Raw genomic sequence first — 26,922 nt, 5'->3', positions numbered from 1 at the left:
ATAGAATAGAATAGAATAGAATAGAATAGAATAGAATAGAATAGAATAGAATAGAATAGAATAGAATAGAATAGAATAGAATAGAATATTTTCAGTTGAAAAGGATCTGCAATGATTATCTAGTCCCACTGCCTGACCACTTCAGAGCTGACCAAAAATTTAATTAAGGGCATTGTCCAAATACTTCTTAAGCACTGACAGGGAGGGGGAATCGACCACATCTCTCAACAGCCTGTTCCAGTGTTTGACCACTCTCTCAGTAAAGAAATCCTTCCTAATGTCTACACCTACACCTTCCCTGGTGCACCTTTGAAGCGCTCCCACACATCCCATCACGGGATGCCAGGAAAAATTAGGCACGAGCACAGGAGCACCAGGGTCTCACAGGGACAGAGCAGAGATTCCCGGTGTCTGTGCTGCTTCCAGCACTAACTCCGTTGATCCACGTGTCTGGATGGAGACGGGGTGGACTAAAATGAGCAAATCGAAGCGATCGGTTCCATTGTGAACCCAACAGCTCGTGGACACGATCACAATGCAGAAACATCGCCAATTACCGTCTCAATGCGCTGTTGTTGTAGCGGGGAGACTAAAGGTGGAATTTACATCCAGTTGCTGAGGGAGTTTCACAGGCAACTACTCCCATTATTGCAAAGAGGGGACTTTTACGGATAATTTAGTGAGTGGCAGCCTGGTGAAAGGCCCGGCTTTGCAGTGTTCCTTTTTTTTTTTTTTTTTTAAATTTCTATTGTTTAACATCTTCTTACATTCAGGACCCATAGAAGCTGCTCCACAACTTTTGTGTGGGAATACAGGGTGAAATTTAGATGCAGGGAAACACAGACATCAGATTCACGATCACCATATCTGTAGTTTTCCAGCTGTAACTGCTGAATCTGAGGATGATGATGCTGAGGTCTCAAGAGGGAGGGTGCACAGAGGGATTCCTGTGCACTTTCACCACCCACACTAAATATCTGGCCCTTTTCACCACCCTCCCTGAATATCTGATGTATTCAAGTTTTGGGAGTGGGCTGAAAAATGGAAAATATTGTCTCTAAGAGAAACGGGAATTTCAGGTGTTTGATCCACCTTTGCAGTGCCTGAACTCCATGGCTTTCCTTGGCACTGAGCTCTCTGACCTGGTGGATCCCATCTCTCATGGTGGACAAACCTCTCCCAGGCTTCCTTGAAAAGGAGTTTTCCCTTTTTCAGTCCTGGTTTTCTCCATCCAGATGCATCTCCCAAAGATTACGGGTGAAGCCAGGACTCAGCAGAGATGACACTGGTCTCAGTTGTCTCAGGGATTTAGGAGAAAACAGATCCAGGACAGGAGAAGGAATCTGATCTGTGCTACTTTCAGCAATAAATTCACTCATTTAGCACTAAATTCAGTTATTGCTCAGAGAAGCTGTGGCTGCCTCATCCCTGGAAGTGCTCGAGGCCAGGTTGGACGGGGCTCTGAGCAACCTGGGCTAGTGGAAGGTGTCCCTGGCCATGGCTGGGAGCTGGAACAAACTGATCTTGAAGGTCCCTTTCAACCCAAAGCATTCTGTGATTCTCTGACCTGTAACAGGCTGGGAGCAGTGGCTTTTCCATGAATACTCTGGGAGTGGAATTGAGTGCTCTAAACCACAGAAATCTCCTTCCATGTTGGGCAGAGCAGTAGATTTCACACCTTTTCCAGAGCGTCACTAAGCCCTCTGCAACTCATCTCTCCTCCCATATCTTCCCATTCTCATAATCAGTGAAATTTTGACAATCTATGTGTTGATTCTGTTTCCTGTAAGTCCCACATTCCCCAGGACAGTCCTTGGGATAAACAGATTAGAAAACTGGATGGGGATTTTCAGCCAATATCTTTAACCTGGGGAGTATTCAGCAACTGTGTGTCCCTGGGGTGGCTCTGCCAATGTCACCTCTAGTCATTGAACCTCCTTTTGGCACAATCTCTTCTTGCATTTAAAGCAGACAGGAATCTGATACTGCTATCCTGTATTTCATCCTTCAGCAGGGTGAGACAACCAGGCTGGGAAAGGAAAGGACGTCCTTTAGCACATCAGAACTGCAGATCTGTTGAGTTTAAATATATTTCTTTGTGTTCCCCGGCTGTAGTTTCGATAGAGCAATAATTGCCACACACCTCATTAAGCTGAATGCTCTCAATAGGTCTTGAGTGGTCCGTGTCATTAAACAAACAGTTACTGGCTTGGGATATTCCCGGTGTTAAGAAGCAGGAAGGAAGGGAAGGGACCTCGGGGAGGGATTGAAAGCTGCAGCTCCAGCCTCCTGAAGAAACTGGGCTGCCCTGGCAGGGGCTTTGTCTACTTTGTCCCATTGTTTCTGGGGCAGATTGAGATGTCTGATTCCTCCTTGTGTCCTAAGGCAGGAACATAATTTCTGGTACAAGTTCTTGGCTTTGTCACCTTGCCTGGATGACATGGGGGTTCCCCGATCTCTGCCAGTCTGGATGTTTGGAGCTGGTTTTTTTTTCTGGATGGAATTTTTTAGCAATTCTTGTTTGTTTGTGGCAGGAAGGACCACCTCATTTGTTAGTTTTGGGACAGGGGTTTGGGTATCTTTGTGTTGAAGGTGCCCAAACCAGAGGAAGACAGGGAAGTTCATCATATGGTACTGAAAGCAGGAGAAAGAGCCAAGACCATGGGTGCTTTCACTACTTTTACTGGTTCTTCTCCTTAATCTGAAGACTAAAGGACCAAAATGCAGGTTGTCAGCCCCTCAGCTTTTGCTGAGACCCTGGGACTGGTGCAGAAGAGGAGTTACACAGGGTTTCTGCCCCAGAATCTGCTGGGATAGGACAGGGGGTACGATGGCTCCACCACATCTTCCTGTTTAATCTGCTCTACCAGATTAAACCCATCCACATGGAAGGTGTTATTCAGTGATCTGTGTGCAGGTGTCTATGCCATCCCATGTGCCTGCTGGAGAAACTGAGGGTTAGTTTTGGTTTCCTCATCCCATAACTTGACTTAACTTGCTGTTTGTTACGAAGACCATGAACAGAATCCCATTTCTACCAATCCTGTGGTCAGAAGTAGAGGTGTGGAAAAAAGGCATTGCAAGGTACGTGCCACGGTGCAGGTTCAGGTTGTCCATTAGAGACCTCCAGAGGGGCCCAGCCTAGAGCCCAGATGGACAAGGAAGCAGCTCTATTGTACACAGGAATTCTTGTCTTCAAAGTTAGTGCCCTGTGGGGCAACCAGGCCAAAAGACAGGGATGCTGTGCATGTGTTTATACCCACAGACAAAATAGTCCTGGTGTAGGGAGGTGTCAGATGGTCCAGCCTCCATGAACATTTCCAGCCCATGAAGATCACAGAGTCATAGAGTGGGCTGAGTTGGAAAGGACCTTAAAGATAATTTTGTTCCAGCCCTTCTGCCCAGGGCAGGCACATCTTCCTCTAGACCAGGTTGCTCAGAGCCCCATCCAACCTGGCCTTAAACACTTCCAGGGATGGGGTGTGAGAGACTGAAAGGCATCCACCACTTCTCTGGGCAGTTGTGCTTGATGGTGGCAGTGCTGGATGGCACCAGTTTGCTCTTGGTTTGGACTGGGATTTGGTTGGGATTGGGATGAAGTTATCTCTATGGAGCTGGACTAAAAAGGCATCTGAACCAGAATTCCAGTTGTGGAAATGAGCTGGGAAAGATATCACTGGCCATTCCCAGCAGAAAATCATGCAGGCAGATGTGCCAGGGCTGCTATTTACAGCTGGTTTTGTTCGACACTTGTCTTCTGTCCTCTTTACAGGGGGTGAGTAAAAGGAACACCAACAAAACCGACAGATGACTATTAATTTCTGTCCAAAATCCTCTCCTCCTCAGATCATTTCTTCCTCCTTTCTTTAGTTTGCTGGCTTTGGTTGTTTATTTTTTGTTTTAATGTTCTGAAGGACAAAGCTTCCTGCTGTGCTGTACATTTTTGCCAGGCACCAGAAGCCCCTGTCTCAGGGAGCTCTCCTGGGCTTCAAGTGAGTAACTTGTGAGCATCCCCATGAGGTTGTGCTCCGTGGGCAGCCATCCATTCCATAGCCAGTCATCCACTCAATCTGTGGATGCTGCACAACCAAACTGTGAAGAGTCAGGTTCAGTGCCAGCATCACTGTGCCAGGATGATTCAGACTGGAGGGGTTCATGGTGTTTTCATCACAATCCAGCAATGCAGCATCTAAACCCAGCTGACCAACACCACAGAAATGAGATGATCAACCTTGTTGGCCTCCCCAAACACTCCTCTCCCGTGTCTAGGTTTGAAATTGTGGGGTTACCTTCTGTAACTGGCCTGAAATGTAGCTACTTCCCATGCATTAGAATTATAAAATCACAGAATGGTTTGGGTTGGAAGGGTCCTTAAAGATCATCTACTTCCAAACTCCTACCATGGGCAGGGGACACCATCCGCTATCCCAGGTTGCTCCAAGCCACATCCATCCTGGCCTTGAACACTTCCAGGGATGGGACAGCCACAACTTCTCCGGGAAACCTGTACCAGGGCCTCCCCACCTTCACAGGGAAGAATTTTTCATTAATATCTTTTCTAAATCTACCCTTCTTCAGCTTAAAGCCATTCCCCTTCATCCTGTCACTCCAGGCCCTTGTCCAAAGTCCCTCTCCAGCTCTCCTGGAGCCTCTGTAAGCTCTTAGGTCTCCTCAGAACCTTCTCTTCTCCAGCTGAACATCTCCAGCTCTCCCAGCCTGTATCCATAGGAGAGGTGCTCCATCCCTCAGACCACCTTCATTAAGTCAGCCAAAATCAAGTGATGGTGTGCCTTGAGATCAGTTCATAACAGGGAGGCACTAAGTGAGCAGCTGAGGAGCTGCTCAGAAGGATTCTTGGCTTGCTGGGAGGGCACTTGCTGAACAAGAAAAGTTGCAGGGACCAGGACAGTCCCCAGGTAACCACAGAGAGGTGGTTTAAGAGATTGTTTTTCAGGCTCTGTACTTTTGGGCTACAGAGGACCTCAGGAGGCTCCTTTGGGGAGTTCAACCACCTGCCCCCATGGACCCACCACAGCTGAGGAATCATCAAGGTGAAAACAGACCTCATGGGAGAGCCACGGTGATACCACCAGCTGCCAGGGCAGGGGTGGCTTTCCTCACTCAGCAGGTCTTATCTGCAAAGTGCCCCTCTGTGCAGTCCCTTCCCTGCTACCAGTCCTGGTGTCCCTGCCCCAGCTCAGCATCTTGTCTACTCCTGAGCCTGATGCATTGGCCCCCACCTTGGCAAGTGTCATGCCGTGCCTTCTACTCTTCAAAATAGGGATTTGTGAATGGTGGAAAGGATGAAACCCAATCTCCTACCCTGTGAAATCCCATATTCCTCTATTGCAACCATCCCAATGAGCTCCTCTCACTGCTGCTCATACACAAATCCTTCACAACCCTCATCTTCCACCAATGCTTTTGGGATTGTCCTGCTGCCAGCACCCTCCTGGGTCTCCTAGGTATTTTCTGGACAGGTTTATCCACAAACACATGGATTCCTAAGTGTGCATGTCCGTGTGTAGGGACATTTGGCTGCACACAAGGGGGTAAAAACACACAGGGCAGGGCAGATGTAGAAACGGGCATGAAAGTACCTGAATGCAAACCTGGCAGTGTAAAAACACACAGAGATGAGCAGAGAGATGCACATGCTCCACATACTCCACATGCTCCACATGCTCTGAGGTGGATACACAGCCATGTAAATGGGTCTGGAAATGTGTGAACTGTGTGCACCTGTACAACCACTACACATCCACACCCCTGCAACCCCCCAGCCATGTGGGGACACACAGAACACACCTGTGAACATCTCCAGGAGCTGAAAACCCCATGGGAAGCCCCAACACCACACAGAGAGACACAGGCCATGCTTGCTTCCCATGCCACAGAGTGTCCCTGGAGACCCACGGAGTGCCAACTCACTGTAGGAGCAGGAGGTTGACTCACACTTCATCCTTTCCTTGGTTCTTCCAAAGTGTGCCATGAGGCCTATCTGTGCTTCATGGTGCATTTCAGAAGAAGCTGGCTTTGTCTATACTTGTGGGATCCTTCCCATGAAAGCAGAACTACTGCTAATTCCCCCAGAGCCAAAGCACACTGATGATGGATTCTCCAGAGCGGCTTGATGTCTTGGTGGGAAAGGACAACCTGCATGGTTTGGCATTCTGAGAGGACAAGGCAAGGACTTGCTTTGAGACTGCACCCATCCAAAGCTGTTCCCAAACCCACTGATGGCGGGACATCCTTCCCTCTGCCCTGTCCTCCCACAGCAAAGCCTGCAGCAGTCTTCTGCTCCTTGCTCCTGATCTGTCCAGTTTGTTCTTGACCTCATTGCAGTTACAACTTCCTCGTGAGGGGAAGAGGAGGGACTGGTACTGATCTCTGCTCTGTGGGGACCAGTGACAGGACCCAAAGGAATGGCCTGAAGTTGTGTCAGGGGAGGTTTAGGTTAAATATTAGAAGAAGATTTCTCACACAGAGGATGATCAGACACAGGAACAGGCTCCCCAGGGCAGTGGTCACAGCACCAAGGCTGACAGAGCTCCAGAAGCATTTGGACAACAATCTCAGGCACATGGTGTGACTCCTGGAGATGGTTCTGTGCAGGGTCAGGAGTTGATGATCCTTGTGGGTTCCTTCCAACTCAGCATATTATGTGATTTTGTGTTTCTGTGACTGGTGGTTTGAACCATTCCCAGGGACCACCAGCTCTTCCTCAAAGCTCTCTCTCTCCACTACCTGATGTGTGACTTATCAAGGAGAGATCTTACAGTATCTCCCCCTGCCTTCACACCGGTTTTTGGGGGAGTTTTACTGGATCTTGTGGTTTTGGAGCTTGTTGGCTGCTCCTCAGCTCCTGCCTTCCCCACATCCCAGCCCAGGTGTGGGTACCCGTGCAGCACATGCAGATTCATTCACAGAATCCCAGAATCAGAGAATCAGCTGGGTTGGAAAAGACCCCTGAGATCATCAAGTCCAATCCATGCCCCAACCCCACCTTGGCACCCAGCCCATGGCATCGAGTGCCATGTCCAGGCTCTGCTTCAACACCCCCAGGGATGGGGACTCCACCCCCTCCCTGGGCAGCCCATTCCAAGGTTTGATCCCTCTCTCTGGAAAGAGGTTCTTCCCGATGTCTGACCTAACCCTCCCCTGGCACAGCTCAGGACTGTGCCCTCATGTCCTGCTGCTGGTTCCTGGGAGCAGAGCCCAACCTCCCCCGGCTCCCCCCTCCCAGCAGGGAGTTGGAGCGTCTCACGTGTCTCCAGCCACGTGCTAGTTTGTACTCTCAGACATCTGCTTCTGACTCCCATATTTCTCATTCCCCTCTCCATCTTTCCACCTTCAGGGCTGTTCCTCGTTACACCAAGACCCTTTGGTAGGCTTTTGAGGAGCAAAGTCACTCTAAGGGATGTTGGGGTGCTGAGCTGTGTCTCACTGATCCTTCTGAGTGTCAGAGCAGTCTCGGTGCAGAGGATAATTGTGGCTGTTGTGCTTTCGAGGACAATTCCATGGAGAGAGGGCTCACTTCAAAAGGCAACCCTGACAGGAACTACAGCTTTGTCTACCTCACATTTTAATTAAAACTCCAACAATTCTCCTTCGCCCCCGCTCCCTCCCTCCCTACCTTTCCCCATCCCGATCCTCTCGCTGCAAATGAATATCCAGTCTCACCTAGGGACAAAGCATTAATTCAGCAATTAAATAATTGAATGCTCCTCTGGCAAAATGAACTATCTCCTGCCTTTCTTGTGTTTTACCACTTTTTCCCCCCCTCTTTTCTTTCCCCCTCTTCTTTCTTCTTCCCTCTGGTGAGATAAGGCTGCCATTCTTGAAAGCCATTTTAAATATTCATGTTTTAATTAATGGACTTTATTGCATTAACTCTATGTAAGGTAATAAAAAAGGCTGCCTGAGGCACAACACACTTTTTTTTTGTTGTTTGTTTTTGAAAGGGGACTGAGAAATAAAGAGCTTAATATGTTTCTTCATTTAGCCAGTGGGGCATCCACAACCCTCATGGTCCTCAGTGTTGTGGAGCAGGATGTAAATACATGGGAATCTTGCAGGGATTGGTTCCTTCAGACAAGCATCAGGTTCTGCAGTGGGCAAAGGAGGGCAGTGGATTCATCCAGAGGATTTGTGGGTAGAAATGGAAGCAGAGACACAGGGATCCAGTTTATGAGAAGACTGGAGAGGGACTTTTCAAGGTCCTGTAGTGATAGGACAGGGGGGAATGGCCTTAAGCTGAAAGAGGGCAGATTTTGATTAGATATTAGGAAGAAATTCTTTACCATAAGGGTGGTGAGGTACTGGAACAGGTTGCCCAGAGAGGTTGGATGGGGCTTGGAGCAACCTGGGATAGGGGAAGGTGTCCCTGCCCATGGCAGGGGGATGGAAATGGATGATCTTTCAGGTCCCTCCCAACCCAAACCATTGTATGATTCTGTGATTCTACGATCAAAGGCCCTTCAGGGCTGTGAGTCTTTGGGGCTGAACAAAATCTTTTGCTGAACCTGGAAACTGAACAGGTTGTTTTTATCTTAGATGATGTTTTCGACAAAATAAAACAGAGGGAAAGTTTGGACCCGTCCCCTCGCCCGGTATTTCTGGGTTGAAAAACCCAAATATTGATTGCACATTTCTGCACTGCATCTTGCTTTTCTCGAAGACAAACAAGTTGGTAGAATGTAGGGATGTGTGAAACATCTGGTATTGCCAGTTATGTATTCTTGCCAAAAAAAGGAAGAAAAATAATGTTAGATGAAACTTCACTCCATGTGGGTGTTTTCTTATGGTGCAGCAAGCTGAAATTAGTTTTATATTCTGAGTGTGTCATCTGTGCTGCGTGACATGGGCCCCTGCACCCAGTTTAGCTCTAGTCTTGTGATGGGAGGGGTCTAAGGATGCAGGTCCAGAGCCTTATAGGGAAGCCTAAGCTCTGATCCTGCATCTGCCCATGATCTTGAAGATGCCAAGGTGTTTGTGCACGTGGCTTTTATCATCCTATTCTTTTCTTTGTTTATTCTGACTCAGATCTTGAGAGCAATTGGCTCTTTCTCAGCAAACAGATGTACAGTGCCCAGCACCAGCACTCCTCGAGCTGTGGTGGTGGGTCTTGGTAAGACTGGAGAGAAATAGTTCTAACAGTTAATAAATACTCCAGTGGTTGCCATGCTTAAATTGGGTCACAGAGTTACTTCTCTTTCAGGAAAAGCATCATCTCACAAAGGGTGACACCCTGGCATTTACACTAGAAAGAGAGGGAATGTCCAGCATTGAAGGAGACAGGTGGGTGGCACAAAGAAAATATCTTTAGTCACCCAATGCAGGTTTTCAGTGCTTCAGTGATAAACTGCACTGTGCCCTGGGGATGTCTCTATCCATCACATTGATTACTCCATTTGCTATCTGCCTAGTACTGATTTTTTTTTCATCCTAAATCAAGGAAAAGCCAGAGTTCACCCTTAGCTGCCAAGGTGCAAAGATGGGGTCACTCTGCTGAGCTGAAGGGCACTGATTTTACACCAGGATGAACAAGGGCACAAGTAGGTTGATCTTAGTAATAGGTTGCCTTGTGGAGCAGTCTCCATTCCATCTTCTGCAGGTGCTGTCACCTTTGTGTGGCTCCAATTTTGGAGGTCAAAATGCTGGGCTGCTCTTTCTTGTGCTCTGTCTGGTCATGGCTGGGGCATCAGAGAGCTATGGGCGGGGAAGGCAAGGCTATTATCTGATAACAGACCCACACTCCTCCCTCCTGCATCAGCAGAGCTGGAGGGGGTTTAACAAAGTAGCTGGAGAGACCAGAAAGGGGAGTGAGTCCAAGGTGAAAATTCTTGCTCAATATTTGCAAAACTTCAGTGACAGCACTGAAAGGAGAAGGAAAGCTCAGATTTGGGCAGATCACGTAATGACAGAATTCATTTCTGAGCACATATGTTTTAGGATGTGTCATTCTGCCAGCTCGGTTTGAGCATAACCCTCACTATTATCTCTGGGACAGCCCCTCCAGTAAATGGTTTGCTGATCTCTTTGAGACAGGAGTGGTGGCTCTGAGAGCTGATTTAAATTTCCTCACTGTGATCAGCAGAGGAGCTCAGCTCTTGTCCCATGTTCTGTGGTGACTAATTCCGGCTGTCCCCAGTGGAGACATTCACATCTCAGCAAGTCACCCCAAGATCCCTTCTTAGTCAACAGAGAGCTGCTTGAGGTGGGTGGCGGGTGTGAGGGCAAACTTTGTCCTATCCCAAAATAGGTATCAGAAGGAAGGAGTCTGGATCTTTAGCAGAGGGACTGATGGTTGATTTGGAGGATGAGTGGTGGGGTTATGGGTGGCATCTCAGCTCAAGTGCAGCCTCGTCACTGTCTCTAATCTAAGTGTCCTTTGGTTGAAATCGAGTACCAAGGTCATTCGTGGTAAAAGCTACCTGATCTTGCTGTTTCCTCTCCATCCCCTGTCCAGGAGAGATTTTTATGTGGGATCCGTCTCTAAGGGCTGGAGCACAAGAGCATTGAAGGCAGGGTATGAGTGTGCATCCCAGAGCATTCCTCCTGCTGAAGCTGTATCTTTCCATAGCACTGAAGGAAACAAAGAAATCAATAATTAAAATTGAAAAGAGGCTCTCAGTAAGTCTAAACCTTTGGGAGGTTTCTCATTTCGTGGTTGCTGAGATCTGCTGTTCCACCACGCTCAGCAAATCTTCAGGTTATTCTCCTGCTTGCCCCATCTTCATGAGCACCCTCAGTCCCTGTCTGGAGGTTGCTTTCCCCACCTTCTGATTAATCCCTTCCTTTCAAGCATGACCTCTTATTAAAAGGATGCCATGAGGAGCATTCCTTTCCCACCCCTTCCCATGCCTGTCTTAGTTTGGAGATGGGCTCTGGCTCACAGAAGAGAGGAGATGTTTCTTTATCTGGGGTTAATGAGATCCAGCCCTGAGAGAAGGGGGAAGCTCATGGCCACACACATGGCTCTGTTCATGCCTAGTTTGGACCAGCATTGAGAGCACTTTCAGCCTCATTGCACATGATTTTCATTCTGCAGGAACATCTGGGATCAGCTCACACAGCCCAGTCCACCAGCCCCTGTTGTGCCCCATCCCTGGAAGAGTTCAAGGCCAGGTTGGATCTCTGGGAAAGAAAAAAAGGGATGAGTTTTAACTTGGATCCACGAGGTGGCCCAAATCATGGTGCAACCATCCAACTGTCAGAAAGGAGACATGTGGAAGGTGTCTCCTGACAACAGCCAGGTTGAGGCCTGTTTAAGCTGCCTGCAAAGCCCCAGCCCTCAGCTTTGCCCCTGCCTCTGAGTCACCAGGTATCCCTTTTGTTTGCATTTCGTGTGGATCTTATTAATTAGCTCTTTCATTCCTCTAATTAAATGTAAATGCAGAGTGTATCATTAAACAGGGGTGCAGGAGCCCTCTCTGAACAAAGCAGGTTTCAGCTGGAGGATGAGGCACGGGAAGCAGCTTTTCCTCTGCCCCTTTTACTCCAGGTCTCTCTGGTAGAGATTGTTTAAGTCCCAAAGGAGCTTCCCTGCTCTTTTGCTGCTGAAGGCCTCCCCCTGTGGGTGTGAAAGGGATTTCCTGGTGACAAGTGGATGCTCCGAGACCAGAAGCAATGAGCCAAACCTGGCTGCCTTCCCTTTGCTTTCCAAGCCAGTGTCTTCCCTATTTCTCCTGCCTGAATCTTCCAGATTGCCCTGCTTGGATGCAACATCACCAGGGAGGTTGGAAGCAACTTCACTGGGTGCCTTCTTGGCACTGCCAACCCTACATTGTGCCAAGTCAGGTGGGATGGTCTTCATGGTTTGGTTTTGTCCTGGAAGCACCATCCTGTCCAGGATGAAGGAGGGTTAAGCCTTGCCTTGCTGGAGCCTGTCTCTAATACCTTGTGCTTGGCAGAGCAGTGACGCAGCGTGGCCGGATCTGTGGGCGATGGGAACAGATGGAATGTGCTCTGAGGAAAGCAAAGCTCTCCCTCCTCTCTGGGAGTAAAACGATGTTTTCTTTCCTGCAGGGCTCAAATCTGTCTCTGGTGTGCTGCTCTTGTCCACCTTGGGGCATTAAGCCTGATGTTTTCCTCCTGTGGATGATCAGTGTTGAATGCCCTGGATCCTGCTGGGGGGTGGATGGAGTGTGGTGTTTGTCCATGATGCTTTTCTGGGGCTCAGCAGATGTTCTGCACGAGCAGGAGTGACCTGGACCTAAAACTTCTTGGGCTTTAAGGAGCTGAACTTGGCTACAGGCCACTGGGTCTGTGAGCAGCTGGATCTGCTCCTGGTGACCTGAGAGCAGTAGGGATTTGGAGGCCATTTAGAGGTGGACACCTCATTTTCTATCATTACAAGTGCTCCAGAAGATGAATTTCTTTACTGTGAGGGTCGTGAAGCACTAAGATGCCCCGAGAAGTTGTGGATGTCCCATCCCTGGAAGTGTTCAAGGTCGGGTTGGACGGGGTTTGGAGTAACTTGGTCTAGTGGAAGATGACCCTGTCTTCCAACCCCAACCATTCTATGATTCTATGAGCACAGCTCCCCAAAACATGGAGACCCAGGGAAAGGGCAGGTGATACACGTGCAACAGTGCAGAGGTAGCCCCTGGTGTGCAGAGTGGGGTGATTTGCAGTGAGTGAATGGAGCCAGGGAGATAAAAAAGGGTCTGGGATGTTGGATTGGAGGATTAAAGCAGGTTTGAGGCCATGTGTTCACCTTTGGGGTCACCCCATAATGCTTGGGGACAACAGGAAGGGACTGAACATCTCCCATGACCAACTTAGGTCAACGTGGCTGTGGGGTCTCACCGGGAGAGACAGCTCTGCCCTCCCAAATGCCACAGCTCTGCCCTCCCAAATGCCACATCTCAGCCTAGGACAGAAGCTGCCATTTGGTTAAATGCTGCAGAAGGAATGAGTTTGTCACATTGAATCAGCGCAGCAGGAAAAACTCCCAGACCCCTGAAACGACTGAACCTCCGCAGTGTCCCCTTCAGCCCTCAGCATCCCGGGAAGCCACAGCCCCCTCCTGCAAGCCTGGTCCTGTGTCACAGCCCATAAGGTTTCCAGGACCAAAGGGTGAGCTCAGGTCACGGGGAAGGGACTGGCTGGTTGGATTTCTTTTTCTCCAGGACACAGGAGGAGCGGGAGCGTGCGGCTTCTCCTCGGCTTTCCTCTCTCCTGCGACGTGCTGGCCTCGGGGGAGGCTGTGCTGTTGTGCTCTCGCATGGCCTGGTGGGATAATTATCAGGGGGGTGATGAGCCCAGGGAGGATCAGCGGTGCTCTCCCTGCTTCCAACCTGGAGGGGAGCAGGGGGAAGCAGTTGACCTTTTTTTCTGCTTGGCTGTGCCGTGATTCTCCGAGCAGATGCTGCTCTGACTCTGGGACACACGACAACCAGGAGCTGAGCTCTGGAGCCAGAGCTGCTGCTGCTAATGCAGCCTCTCCAAGGGCTGATGGGACATGGCATCCATCCCCTTCTAGCCAGGGGAATGCCTGGATTTTGCCCCCCACACCGCCTCTCCCTGGCCCCACTGCTGTCACAAAAGAAGAGAGAGGATTCAGGTCTCTGCTCATGGATGCCCAGTGTGTCTCTGGGCAAGAATTGTAACCTCTCTGTGCCTCAGTTTCCCCACAAGAATAGAGTATTTCAACCTTAGGACTTTCATCCTTACTTTAAGATTTCATCCTTAAGACTTTCAGATGGAATTTAGTATGAAGAACCAATTTTTTTGCTTTCCTTTCCTTCCTTTTCTTTCTTTTTCTTTCTTTCTCTTTCTTTCTCTCTTCCTTTCTTCCTTCCTTCCTTTCTTCCTTCCTTCCTTTCTCTTTCTCATTCTCTTCTCTTTCTCTTTCTCTTTCTCTTTCTCTTTCTCTTTCTCTTTCTCTTTCTCTTTCTCTTTCTCTTTCTCTTCTTTCTCTTTCTTTCTTTTTCTTTCTTTTTCTTTCTCTCTCTCTACTTCTTTCTTTCTCTTTCTTTCTCTCTTTCTCTCTTTCTCTCTTTTTTCCTTTCTTCCTTTGTGTTTTTTTCTTATTCACAGAATCATAGAACCATTAGGGTTGGGCTTTTTACTGACCCATTCCCAAGACACCAGTAATCCAAGTGCAAGGATATAAATGTTTCTTCTCTTTCCAGAATCTCAGATGGATATTGGAAGAAATTCTTCCCTGGGAGGGTGGTGAGGCCCTGGTTCAGGTTGCCCAGAGGAGCTGTGACTGCCCCATCCCTGGAAGTGTCCAAGGCCAGGTTGGATGGGTCTTGGAGCAACCTGGTCTAGTGGAAGGTGTCCCTGCCCATGGCAGGGGGGTGGAATGAGATGATCTTTAAGGTCCCTTCCAACCCAAACCATTCCATGATTCACATGAGGATCTTTCATTCCCTTTTGAACCTTCTACCAGTTCCTAATTAGACACGGGAATATATCTTCACCCACTTGAAAAGTTTTCTCTGAAGTTCCCTGACTTTTTATTTTTCTAAACCCAGTAAAAATCTCCTCCCAACTCCCCCAGCAGTCACACACTTCCAGTTCCTGTCTTCCTGCTCCCCCTCAAAACAGGTCTAGCAAGAATGTCCCACACAGAACATGAAGTACTAACATCTCCTTCCTTAACTTAAAAATACAGAAAAGCCTGGATACTTTCATAGAAAATTTGTCTTTAGCTCAGAAAACAACTTAAATATTTCAATACAAAGTGTTTTAGCCAACTCTTGCCATCAAATGCCTTGGTGAGACCTCTTTGCTCTGATATGTTCTTCAGGTACATCCTCTACAAAACAGATGTTCTTGCTAAAAATCTTTATCCACTGAAATCCTTGATGAGGAACATTAAACAATATTTCTGGAATTCAGTGCAAAAGGTATTTAGCTAGAAGTTCTATCCTAAAAGTGCTAAAAAGCTACATTAAAAATCAACATACTATGGATCTTAAGGCATCACTGCTCTGTGCTGAGGTCTTGGTTCTGCTGCTCTGCTGGCACTGGATTTTTTAGGGGATATTGTGTGGTTTTTTAATTTTTATTTTTTTTTTTCATTTTTCCTACTCCTGAGCAGGCTCCTAGAACAGAGGCATCTCCAGCCTGGAGATCCTGATTGCCTGGGGTATCAAAGTTCTTGAGCAGTGACTGCTGGAGCGTGGCTGTCCCCACACTGCTGTGCAGTTGGCAGCTGGCATGTTCCTGAACCAGCTGCATTTTGGTGCTGGGTAAAATAAGCTTTACATTCCTCCTTCCAGCACAGCTGTGCCAAGTGGCTGCTCTGTGAGCAGTTCAGAAAAAAAAAATCATCTTATTCATTACTTATGAAACTTTTTTTCGTCTTGTAAGGTCTCTGTAGCTCTTCCATGTGTAGGTTTTTAAGCCTCACCCATAGTATTTTTTCAGGATATTTCTTTATTTGTTTAAGGTCATGTGGTGATAGGACAAGGGGGAATGGCCTTTAGCTGAAGGAAGGCAGGGTTAGATGGGATATTGGAAGAAATTCTTCCCTATGAGGGTGGTGAGGCCTTGGCACAGGTTGCTCAGAGAAGTGGCTTCCCCATCCCTGGTAGTGTTCAAGGTCAGGTTGGATGGGGTCTGAGCAACCTGGGCTAGTGGAAGGTGTCCCTGCCCACAGCAGGGAGTTGGAACAAGATGATCTTGAAGGTCTCTTCCAACTCAAACCACTGTATGATTCTGTGATTCTGTGTTAGCTGGGGATTTGGGAAGCGGTTTAGAACTTCTACCTGAAAAGCACAGTCCAGATGGAGCCCAGGGAAGGGACTGTGGGTGTTCCAGGCTGGGTGAGTTGGAGGGCTCGCTAGACAGAGAGTGACTTATTCTTCCCACTTGTCCCCAAGCTGAGTGATGTTCCTGTAAACTGATGCACAGAGAAAGAGCACTGATAACAACTGAAAATGTGCATCATTCCTACCAGCTCCTGTCGTGACAGCTGCATGCCTCCTTTCCCTCTTCTCTCTTCCCCCTCCAAAATCAACTCCTGCAGTTCCCCAGGCAGAGTGGGGATGCAAAAGTCTGATTGAACAAGTCCATCCCCAGACCAATCTGAAATGTGCTGGAACACTGGGAGCAACCTTTTAATTTGATATATCAAGACTCAAGAATCAGAACTGCTTTGGGATTACTTAATCCATCCCTAGGGCAGGAGCTACTCAACCCATCCCTAATCCTTTCCCAGTCCCTCTCTAATAATTTGTTCAAAAGCCACCACATCCTTTCCAGATTTGTTCCTATGTCTTGTGGGTGCTTGGGATTATGAAAATTCCCATGTTGGATGGGGCTCTGAGCAACCTGGTCTAGTGGAATGTGTCCTTGCCCATGTCAGGGGGTTGGAATGAGATGACCTTGAAGGTCCCTTCCAACCCAGGTGCTCACTGTGAGGTCACCACATCTGGAATGCATCTCTTTTCACAGCCTCCTTTGTGCTGAGAACATCTCGAAGGTGGCACAGGAGGATCTTCCCTTCTCTCCCATTGAATCGTTGCTGGAGACCGTCCCTGCTCTGGTGTATGAGCTGCCAAACTCAAAAAGGAACAAAGGAGTTATTTGCAGCGTACAAGTTGGGAATAGATTAAACCTGACAACTCAGCTACAGAGCCTTCCCCAGGCGAGGAGAACATACAGAACTGAATCATATTTCCCCTCTTCCCCAGCAGCTGGAGGAAGGATCTCCCCCTGAGTTATTGGTTTTAACCCTGTTCTGCAGCCACTCTCTAAACAACCTCTCTTGCTTGTGAGCAAAGTCCCTCAGCTCTCATCCTTCGTGGTCATGACTTGATCATCAGGTGGGGACTGGGAAGAAAAACCCTTTCTGCCTATTGGAAGGGGCTTTTCCCAGTCTCAGTGTTCCAGTAGCAGTGGAGGGAAAGGGATGATGCTGGCTCAGTACTTCCCCCAGGTTTGCAGTCAGGAATAACCAGAACCGCAGTGCTCCAGCCAAGGGGTTTTTCCATCCTCCACAAACCTTGTGTTTGGGGATGTGTCTCATCTGACCTTCAAAGCAACACAGCCTCCCCTTCCTGCTGCACCTCTAAACTCCATCTGAGTTTGGGTGAATGGCTGGGCAGGGTGATAATCACTTGGTTCATGGAGGGTGAGGGCAAAGGAAGGCCAGGACACAGGCAGTAGGTTGCCAAATCTTTCTATCTCATTAAAAAAAAATAGCTCTGATTTATAGAGAATTATTACCTTGGAGCCTTGATTCCAGCTCTTCTCAGCTGGAGGAGCTTTAGTGAGGGTGCAGACACCATGATCCTTATTTCTCCCACAGATTCATTGGGATGTAGGGTGATGTTACACAAGGTCACCATTTCTCATCTCCAGTGTCCCAGTTTAATGACCTAACTGGTGCTAAGGACAGACTTTCAGGACAGATTGACTCTTCCTCATCCCCTAGATGGACTGATCTCATTAGAAATGGTGTTTTGGAGCTCCTCTAGGCTGCAGCCTACCTTGGACAGCTCACATGGAGCAGGGCAAATACTTCCCTGCTCCTGAGCCCTGAGCCCGGGGGCATCCTCAACCCCTGAGCGATCTGCATCGATCTCCCTCCCCCGGACGCCACGAAGGTTCCCCTTTGCAGATCGTTGTCTCCTTGGCAACTGAACTACATCAAATCACAACGGTCTGAAACTCCTGAGCCTGCGGAGCCCGAGCGACGGGCTGGGAAGGAGGGGGAAGGCTGCGGGAAGCCTCAGTCCGGCTGGTGATGTGCATCGTGCAGACAGAGCTGCCGCCTCCACTGCCGCGTGTCCTGTCCCAGCTTCCAGCTCCTGCTGCTGCTCCCCTGTCTGACAGGTCCTACAGCACATCCACCCCTTCCCGACGTGAGGAAAACTGTGGTGTCCCCAGGCACTTTCTCTGCCCCATCCCCTCCCGATGGAGCCCACACATCCGGGGAGAGGACAAGCCTTGCCTCCAATTCCTTCCAGCCCTTCCTGCTCCTGCAGAAAGCTTTATTATGGGAAGCAGTGGGAATGGTCCAAAATTAAACCCAAGGGGCGTGTTTGCTGCTGCCCCTGTGGTTGTGGATGAGGGTACTTCTGGGTGGGGATTGGTTGGGTATTTGGCTTTTCGTCCCCTCTCCCTGTTTCCTCTAGCTTTGGTCTTCTTTCAGCATCACTGGGCTATTTACCTTTGCAAGCCTGTCTGGAAGGTCTGCCCAACTTTGGCTTTAAATCAGAACCAGCATTTCAACAGAGCAAAATGGTACAAAACAGCAGAGCGGTTTTCCCCAGAGAAAATTATTCACCCTGCTCCAGGCATCTTTCCCCTTTCCTTCTCATCCACCTCCTGAATCTGAATGTTCTCTTTACCCTCCCCTCCTGACAACCTTTCTCTTTCAAGTTTGCCCCAAACCAACAATCCCCTACTGTACCTGTGACACAGAACACCTGGAACATCTGGCCCCAAGACCAAGGAGAAAAAGACCCCAAACATTTCAATCTGGAGTGAGCATAGAGTGGTCCCATCTCCCCCATCTTTGGATGGGCAGGGCAGAGGAAGGAGGAATCTCATCAAAACACTGTATTCCTTTTATTTTAGTGTGTATATATATATAAAATATATATGTGGGTTATTTTAATTACTTTTTTTTCTTGCAATGACAGTCTGACTTCAAGGGGTTGAAGACAAAAGGGGCAGAGGTGTTTAGGAGGGCAAAGAACCAAAGGCTTGATGCAACTCCTTTACAAACCGCACCAGTTGGAAGGACATCGTCAGACAAGTATTTTCCCCCCACTCCCTGGCAAAAAAAAATAAAAATCAACATTTGCATTTAAATAGTCCTTTTTGCTACCAAACAGGGGCATGTTACAGAATAGTTGCACAGAGATAAAGATTCCTTTAAGAGAGAGAGAAAGAGAGAGGGGGGAAATCCCAGCCTCAATGAAAGCCCAGCCCATCTCCCATGTGCTGTCAGCAGAGGAAAGGTTATTTATGCATTTGAGAGGGTGCCTGCTGGGATATAATCTAGTGCTCTCAGGGGCCTTTGCTTGCTGGAGGTGGAATTATAAGAATTAAAAATTACAAGCATGAAACAAGGCCAGTCTAAAATGAAATATCACCCAGTGGGTGTAAATAATTCATGGGCAAAACAACCCTCCTGGGTCCCCCCATTGATTCATCTTCCTCCATGGATACAAAGAGGGATAATCTGTTGGAAGGGTGTTTGAAAGGCTCCAGGATGATTTCAAGGGTCTGGGGTGGTTTAGGAGTGGCTATGGGCCATGAATGGCTCCGTGGGGAAGGATGAGTGATGACACAAAATGGAGTTTCCTCTGATAATAAAACCTTTCTCAGAGCTGACCAAGGGAGAAGAAAACACCATTTGGTGAAGGAAAAAAAAATTAAAAAATCATGTTTTACTCCTGTGCTCCAAGCAGTGAGCACCAGTAATTTAACCTGCATGTGCAGAGATCCCTGAAGGACTCAGCAAGACCTTCTCTGGCAAATATTTGCCTTTCAGCACAGTCAAATCCATTCCCAGAGGAAAAGGCTGGCTCTTAGGAAACGTTTTTCTAGGTCTGCTTTGTGCACAATGGCCATGTCTGAAATCAGAAGTACTCCGGTGTCTCTCTCCTGCATGGAAAAGGGGTGGAAAGGACCTGCCAACCCCACATGAGCAATGTTTGGGACCATAATGGAAAATTCAGGATGAGAGCTGGCTGATTCTTGAGAGGAAAGATGCTCTCAGCTCTCTTCTGAGAGCTTGGGGACATGGTTTAGTGGTGGACCTGGCAGTGCTGGGTTAATGATGGGACTTGGTGGTCTAAGGATTTTCTAACCTTAGTACCTCTATGATTCTATTCCATGATTCTAAATCCATACCTCAAAGATCACCATGAGAGACTGGACTAAGGCAGATTTATCTGGGAGAGTTTGGCCACACAGGAGGAAAACAATGATTGCCCATGATGGACCTGTGGATCCATTTGCTGGAGGACGCTGCCAGCACTTGGCCTAGAAACCAATTCAGCAGATTTTATTCATGGGGATTAAAAAATAAAGTCACAGAATCATTTAGTCTGGAAAAGAGCTTTGGGATCATCGAGTCCAACCTTTGACCCATCACCACCTTGTCCCCCAGCCCAGAGCCTGAGTGCCACATCCAGTCATTCCTTGAACACCTCCAGGGGTGGGGACTCCATCACCTCCCTGGGCAGCCCCTTCCAATGCCTGACAACCCTTTCCAAGAAGAAATTCTCCCTGATGTCCAGCCTGAACCTCCCCTGGCACAGTTTGAGTCTCTGACCTCTCATCACCACCTTTGAGTAGCAGATACAGCACACGTTAGTCTTTTCCATCAGTGTTTCCATCCTGGATCCAAATGAGGCTCATTTACCTACAGCTTATTTATTTTATTTTTTTTTTTTGTAGCAGAAAATGTAGAATCACAGAATCATTGTTAGAAAAAACCTTTAAGATCATGAAGTCCAACCATTAACCAGCACTGCTGTGTTCACCAGCAAACCACGTCCCCAAGTGCCATATGTACAGACTTTTTGAACACTTCCAGGGATGGTGATTCCACCACTTCCCTGACCACCCTTTCAGTGAAGAAATTTTTCCTAATATCTAATCTAAACTTCCCCTGGTTAACTTAATCCTATCTGACTATTTGTGTTGCTCCTCAACTCTCCAGTGTGTATCCCTGGTAAAGTTTTTGGTGTTGCTGGAATTTAAATGCTAGACCAGAGTGTTTTATTCTGGGAGGGTCCCACTTTGGGTGATGTTTTCAATAGCATGACCAGTTGTGTATGGATGAGAAACAGTGACAAAAGGGGCCTGGTTGGATCTTGGAGATGAATTTTTGGATGCCTTAAGGAAAAAATCCTGTCTCCTACACTGATGGCAGAAAAACCTATTGTATCTGTTGCTTCTTAACAATTCCCCTGTTTGACCTCTATCTCATGTGCCTGCCCCAAAAATTGTAGCCATCCTAGTCAGAATAGGTGGAGTGAGGTTGCTTCTACCTGCATTTTGTAGTAGCAAACACTCTTGATTTCTGCAGCTCTGCAAAGTTGGTTAACCAGTAAGAAAATACTTTCCTGCAAACTGATTCTTGAGACAAGAAAAGAGGAAGGGTTTGTTTTTTTTTTTTTTCCCTCCTGTTTAGGAGGAAGAGAAGAGCCATAAGAAATACTTTTTGGACACCTAAGGATGCTTAAAGACCTTTGAAAAAGAAAGTGAGAAAGAAAATAAGTCAGTGCTTGAAAGGAGGGGACACAGCTCCGGCTACTGGGATTATTCATTCTCCCAGGAAACACAAACGAGCTAAACAAGGAAAATGCCATGCAGAGATCACACATTGTTTTTAAGGACAGGCCCCTAGACATGATCCCCTCTGCTGAGCTGTGACACAGCTCCCAATCAATCTCTCCTTCCTGAAATGTCACTAACCTGCACTTAAGTGCAATAAGACTTCCCGGCCTAATTGAAATTCTGAGCCAGAGTCAGGAGACATTTGCTTCAAGTAGTGTTTTAATTGTCTGCTCCCCAGGCTGGTAACAGAATATTTTGAGCCTTGCATTATTCAGGGAGACACCAGAGCTCAACCTTTCCCTTTAGGTTTGTGCCCCTCCTGTCCTGGGTTTCTGTTCTGTTCTTTATTTGGCCTCTGCTCATGCATTCCCTGAGTGTATCCTCGTGTCCCTGCTCAGCCAGGGATCAGGAAACCTCATCCAATCCATCTGCTTGGAGGCAGCTTTTCTGATTTAACTTGTTATCTAGAAATAGATCATTTCTGGGAGGCATGAGGCCAAAACCAGACCCCTGGGCCTCTGTAGCCTGGAGTTATCTTTTTTCTTAGCCCTAAGAGGACTCCATCTTCCCACGTCCTTGCCTTTCAAACCTTCCCTGTGCCATTTGCTGTAACCAGGAAATCAGTCTGGCAGAGAGTGAAGGCACAAACTCTCTGTGGCCTTTCCCACAAGTGGCCTTTCCCACTTGCACTGAAGGCAAGTCTAGAAACTTGTGCATGAAACCAGGTAGAACTCATGGAAGTCTCCACAAAGCCTTGGATAAGGTCAGGCGTCATCAGGAAGAGGTAAAATGAGCCTTAATGAGCATCCTGGTCTCCTGTTGAACTCTTGTCAGCCTTGAGTGCTAACTCCAGTCTGTGGTGGTCTTGGAGGCAGTTTGGAAGGGTTAAGTGATCCATTTCCCTGTAAGAATCTTCCTGTCCTCCTCAGGAATTGTTGGGATCCAAAAAATGCCCAGCATGGACTCAGCTATGCCATCATCTGTGGACCAGAATCAAGCAGAAGATAAACCTGCTTTACCTGTCTTACCTGGTTATGTTGACAGGTCCAAAGAGGTGGGTTTGGTTACAGTCCCTTTCTGGATAAGTTTGGGACTTTTGGGTCTGGTGGAGTTTAAGCTCCACCAGCTTTTTGGAAATACACACAGGGCTGTTTCCAGCAGGGATGTATGTCTGTAGATGGGACAAAAAGAGGAAAACTTGTCTTTCCCAATTTCAGCATCCTCCTGTGCCCTCATATTTCTCATCATTATCAGAGACTCCTCAGCTTAGAAATCAGACAGAGGGAAGATGACTCTTCTGAGGTCATCTGTTAGATTTCTAGCAAGCCTGACCAGAACTCCTGAGTCCTTTGGAGCTGCTGTCCCTGCCCCTGCAGAGGGCACAGCTCCTGCACACCTCAGATGCCCTGGTTGCAGATTTGTGTGCAAGGAACACCTGGACATGGTGTCCTGAACGGAGACTGCCAAGTGGACAGTTGGATGTGGCTGTGAGTCAGCAGGCAAGGCACCTAAACAGAGCGAGTTCACCACCTGCCTGCAGCAGGAAGGCTTGTTCCTCCTCATTTTATACAAGTTTGGCTTGTGCTTCCTGCTCCTTTTAACCACTTATGGTTCTCTGCCCCCTCTCTGTTCCCTGTGCAGTGATTTCTGTGACCAAAAGACATCCTCGATGTCTAAGGAGGCCTTTCTATAATCAATAGAGAGAAATGGGCATTTCTAGGGGGAGATCCATCCCACTCTAAAGAAAGATGGTCAAATAGAAAGTCTATACTCTCTAAGTGCTTATTTTCCTCCTTTAATTATGAAGTGCCCAGGTGGACACATCTGCACTTCTAAAGCCACCTGAGATGTTGCTCACCCTGTCGATGATTTAGAGGGGTCGTCTGTGATCTCTCAGTGAGCTCAGAATATAGATCAAGCTGCTTCTCTCTTACTTCCCTCTAAATCTTGCTCTGCATGGAGAAGTGACTCTCTGGAGGGTAGGAAATTGTGTTTTATGTGTAATCGATTTGGATTCCTCAGAATTCCACCCGTCAATGCCCAAACGGCCCAGTCCTCCAGGCTGCAGAGAAGGAGGCAAGAGCTGTGCCTGTTATTCATGGCTTGTGTACTCACTCTTCCTAATAAGATGAACTCACAGTCTTTTTTTTTTTCCCTTCTATTTTTTGGGTGTAGCTTCTCTGATTTCTCTCTCTCATTCCCACACATTCCCACGCTGCCTTTTGGGAAGGGTTGTGAAGAAAAACAAGGGCTGGCAATGTTGAATTTAACACATCTGGACAGATTCTTCTAGAGGGTGAAACCTCTTCTTATCATCTTTTATCATAGTCTAATTTTACCCTCGCCATTTGTTATGCAAAGGCACTAATTAAAAATACACACATGCTGTTATCTCCCACCCCCCATACCAACAGACACCAGAAAAGGCTTAGGCCTCCAAATTTAGACCCTTTATTTTTGATATGTAAAGTTAGACCACTTTAATACCCCCCACTGCAAGTTTCTTGCACTTTTGGTGACAATAAATGGACTGCAACTCGCCTTTAGGCTGTTTCATCCCAGGAAAAGTATGGGAAGTGTGAGGAGCATTTTGTTATGAAGAAGTGGAGATACACAGATACTTCTGTCTACGAAGATGTGCTAGCCAGGACACAGTGGGATGGAATAGCAGTGTTCAGATTAGGGATGGGTATGAGCCAGGTCCACGTGTGCAGGGCTGAGGGATTTGCTTTGGTGGCAAATTCCACATCTGGGAAATGCTGGTGCTGACCCTTGTGTTTGGGAAATAGCTAAAAATATCTCACAGATGTGTTGAGCTCTGTAAAATCCACGCATTGTGCCAGATCTACACTTGGTCTTGCTTAGCAGCTCGGCCAGTAGATGTTGCTCTTGGCTCACACTGACGTGCTCAAAAAAAAGGATGTATCCAACCTGAGATGTTTGAGAACCCTCTGAAGCCAGAAAGTGCAGATCCATCCATCCTTCACCCAGCTTTCTGATTTTGGCCATCGTGGAAAATCCCAATGACCACAGAGAAAAATAAAATATGACACAACTCTTCAGACAGCAGTGACTTGTAATTAGTGGGTATAATTGTTAGAGGTTGTTTGCTTTGTGTGAAGTGAGAGTTGCTGGACAGGCAGTCAGTGTCTCTAGGGGAGGTGTTAGTTGCTCCAAGCCCCATCCAACCTGGACTTGGACACTTCCAGGGATAGGGCAGCCACAGCTTCTCTGGGCAACCTGTGCCGGTGCCTCACCACAGCCTGAGTAAAGAATTTCTTCCTAACATCTCATCTAAATCTCTATTCCTTTAAAGCCATTCCCCCTTGTCCTATCACTATCTGCCCATGTAAAAACTTGCTCTCCCTCCTTTTAAAACCCTCTTTTAATTACTGGAAGGCTGCAATGGGGTTATCCAAATGGGATTTAGCCATGTTTCTCATTTCATGGTGTGATATAGGAAAGAGAGTCACCTGGTGTACTGGCTCTTCATCATGAATAGTCCTGGCAATCAATGATAACCCAACAACTCCTGACTCCCCTGAGCACCAAAGATGACAAAAAGGGAAAAAGGTGAGAGTGAAATCTTCCACCATCAGTCCCCATCCTCTGGATCTCCTATGGATTCATTTCTGCTCAGTTTTGGGGAAAATACCACCCTTAGTCTGTTCAGAATCTGCCCATTTGTGCAGAGAATCTTGCAGCTCAGGGAGGTTTCTCTGCATTTCCCTCACAGAAAAAATAGCAACTGCACATGATGATGTGCAATTAAATAGGGTCAATAATTTGTAAAGTAGTCTGAATCTCTGTATATCTGGTAATAAACCCACTCTTCCCTCTCCACGCACATTCACCTCACTCCCTCTGTAGTACCAATCACAGCAGTAATTAGGCACAGCCTAATGCCAGCTCTCAGGATCAAGGACTGTCTGTGACTGTTTCACCCACAGAGGGCCAATCCCAGAATGGCTCTCATCTTACTCAAGGCCTCTTAAGAGTGCTGGAATATAAATGACAAATAGCAATAACAGAAAAAAATCATTTACAAACTGCTGGGTAAATGCTGAGCCTTCCTAGCATGTCCTCATCATCTGTGCCAATATAATCTCTCAATACTCTGCCTTTCTTTTCTTAAGCAGGGCCTCAGACAAGGGAATTTCACATCAGATTTCTCCCTAGAAACAAAAGGTTTTAAGCCTTTAAGACCTTGATCTCTCTTGGCTGAAGATTATGGGTATGGGGGACTGGATCAGCAGACTCAGGGTTAAAAAATGCTCATGAAGATGCTTTCATTAGAGAAAAGATTTTCTTGTAGTGGTGATAACAGGAGAAATCAGAGGGGGGCCTCCCCTGTAGCAAGGTAATCTGTCTGTTCTGCATCAAGACATCATAAAGAATAAGAGCTCAACTCCTGTTTAGTTTTCAGGGTAGAAACGTAGGATTAGACCACAGGTCTGCTGCCTGCAGGGTCAGGTGAATTCCATTTGGCATCTCCTTGTGCCACTCTGGGACTTGGAAGGGACATAACAGACATGTGTGAATAATTCCCTCTCACCACTGACAGAAAAGGTGGTGACTTTGGGTCCAATTGATTACAAATCAGGCTGAGAATTGCTTTATTCATTATAATCCAGGGTCTCTAAGGGGTCTGTGAGCAGATTGCTGCGCCTGCAGTCTGTGTTACAGTGCCCCAGCTTTGGATTCCCAGCAATGACTCGATGCTCACACCACACCTCAGCCTCAATGGCAAGAGATCAATACTAACCTCGTCATTATAATGCTGGTAAAGGTTGATGATATTGATTTCTTGCCCTTGATGCTAAAGCATGTTGGAGACCACGTGATCATTATCCCAGATGCAGAACTGCTACTGCTGGTTCCTTAAACTGTCATTAAGCAATCCAGCAGAGCTTTGGATGCCTCCAATGGTTTGAACATATCTCTGCCTTCCCCTTGGACTAAAGAAATTTAGGAATTCAGGAAGAAATTCTATACTGAGAGTGTGGTGAGGCAATGGAATAGGTTGCCCAGAGAAGCTGTGGCTGCCCCAACCCTGGAAGTGTTCAAGGACAGGTTGGATGGGGCTTGGAGCAACCTGGATAGTGGAAGGTGTCCCCACAGCAGGGAAGTTGGAATGAGCTGACCTTTAAGGTCCCTTCCAATGCAAATCATTCAATGAGTCTACGGTTTTATGATCCCACACCCCAAAGGTGTTAAAGAAAAGGAAAACTTCAAAGGCATTCATTATTGTAGGATGGAAAATATCAGATTAAGCTGAAATCCTGAAATTTTTACTGAATCTTGCCTTGGCCTGGGCTTTGAGCATCCTGGTCTAGTGGGAGGTGTCCTTTCCCATGGCGGGGGGGTTGGAACGAGATGATCTTTGAGGTCCCTCCCAACGCAAACCTTTCTATGATCCTGTGACTTAAAGTCCCATCATTTATCACTCACTGTGCCCAAGTGATATGTGAGCCAACTGTTCTGCCTGTCCCCCTGTTAATGAGGGGACTCAAAATGAGACAGAAGCTACACACAGAGAAAAGCCTGAAACCTTCTCCCCTCTGCAGTGGGAAACACTGACAACGTGTCAAAGGAAGAGCTCCCAACGCCAGCCCGTGCCCAGCAAGGCAGCCTGGGTGAGCGTCTCTCCATGCTGGA

General features: G+C 47.5%; 1 protein-coding gene across 11 annotated transcripts in view; it reads left to right on the top strand.

Annotated features, from left to right (window-relative positions):
- The window catches only part of ADGRB1 (adhesion G protein-coupled receptor B1), a 291,927-nt gene that overhangs the window by 83,855 nt on the left and 181,150 nt on the right, over positions 1–26,922 (top strand). The gene's annotated exons all lie outside the window — the stretch shown is intronic.

This window comes from Lepidothrix coronata, unplaced genomic scaffold, assembly GCF_001604755.1.
Source record: "Lepidothrix coronata isolate B3197 unplaced genomic scaffold, Lepidothrix_coronata-1.0 Scaffold148, whole genome shotgun sequence".
Taxonomy (NCBI): Eukaryota; Metazoa; Chordata; class Aves; order Passeriformes; family Pipridae; genus Lepidothrix; species Lepidothrix coronata.
This window is presented reverse-complemented; position numbering and strand designations above follow the sequence as displayed.